Genomic DNA, 1,864 nt, shown 5'->3' on the forward strand with positions numbered 1-1,864 from the left:
TAAGTATGTAGTTTACACCAATTCATAAGTTAGGTGTATAGTTTAAAAATTCAAAATTCATGTATATGTATAATTAATTAAAAACATTTATTAAAATAAATATAATAAAGTCACAATTACCATATTCATACTTATATGTCACAATATATTTATTGGTCACATATTATCAAATTAATTAGTCACAAATTAAAAATTTTATATATCATAGTTTATCTATTAATCATAGATATTCAAATTTGTTGATCACACATTATATTTCAATTATAAGTTATCAAATTTTAAAGTCACATTTTAATACTTGGTCACAGATAACTAAATAATTTGTTACATATACCAAATATTGGGTCACATACTGCCACTTGCGACCACCTTCACTCTAAGACCGTTGCTAGCACCACAACACCACCACCACCATCAACATCTCCACCTGCACTACTATGCAAAAACAAACTTGCTATGTGTACAGCAGACTTCATATAGAATTCTACCAGAACACACACATGGGGGGTGTTTTTTGACAATTTTTTTTCACGATAGGTCTCACACATGTAAGTAATCTGACCTAATTCTGTGAAAAAATTGTTGTACAAATGGCTTAAGTGATACAAAAAATGCCACCAGATCCATCATCATAGCCATTACCACCTCTCCATCATCGCCAACAGCTCCACCACCACAAACAGCGACGATGTATGATAGTTTTAAACTGTCGTGCCCCATAAAATCTGTCGTGGCATCCTGCTCCAACCACGCATTAGCTCCACCTCCAATTAACCACCGCCTGCTCACACAACCACACCACAGCTACCACCCCACCAACGAAATCATCAAGTCCACCACCACACAAATACCATCCCATCTCCACCCAAAACACCATCCAACAATTAAAAAAAAAAAAAAGAAAAAAAAAGACATAAATCAAGCAGAGCTGCTCATAGCGCCGCCATCTTTTAGCAGTACCACAGTCGCTACTGCGCAAACCATGGGCTACAGAAAATCGTCGGAGAAAAGCCACAAATCGAAGAAGATTTCGAATCATCTCACTTGCATTTCCGCTCGCAGAGGCTCCAATCTCTTCATTAAGTAGCGTGTTGCTGCTCAAGTGGTAGCGACGGAGCAGTTCTTGCGGCAGGTGCTCCGATGGTGGCGACGACGTCTGACAAAGACATGAGAAGGAGAGGGAGAGTGAGAAAAATTAGGGTTTGTAATTGAACTTGGTGAAAACATTTAATATATAATTATTATGTCAATACCTGATTGTTGAATTATGATCCTTAAATTCATGATATTATGTAATTTCCTCATTTTGAAAAGTTAAAATGAACTTTTGGACCCGTTGGGCCATTTCTATAAAAGTGCTTTTAATAGTTATAAAAGCTTTTTGAGGATATTGGTTCAATATGACTCTATCATAATGTACTCTGAGTGCTTTTTAAAAATTTGTTTTTCAAACAAAAATTAAGTCAACTCTCTCTAAATTTTTTTTTTTATAAAAAGTTAAAGTAAAAATAAAAATCATGTCAAATAAATTTTTAGTCCATGGCCCACAGCAGTGGTGGGGATGCTAAAAGTTTGGCGGTTGGTCATCATTCATCAACCTCAACCATGCACGATACACTATTATTTTTAGCTGGTGACGCGGTTTGACTGGCATCAATCCAGGCTAGCTAGGCATAATAATTAATGCGAGCCCACCTCATGTCACGAGGACGACCATATTTATTTTCCCTCCACCATTTGTCAACTGACACTAAGAAATCGTGCAGGCCAGGAGAGAAATAAATGAAAAGGCAAAAGTGATATAAAATTATAAATGAGGAAGAGACAAATTGACAAGACTGACTTATAATTTTTTTTTTTTTTT

This window comes from Olea europaea, chromosome 14 (genome assembly GCF_002742605.1).
Source record: "Olea europaea var. sylvestris chromosome 14, O_europaea_v1, whole genome shotgun sequence".
Taxonomy (NCBI): Eukaryota; Viridiplantae; Streptophyta; class Magnoliopsida; order Lamiales; family Oleaceae; genus Olea; species Olea europaea.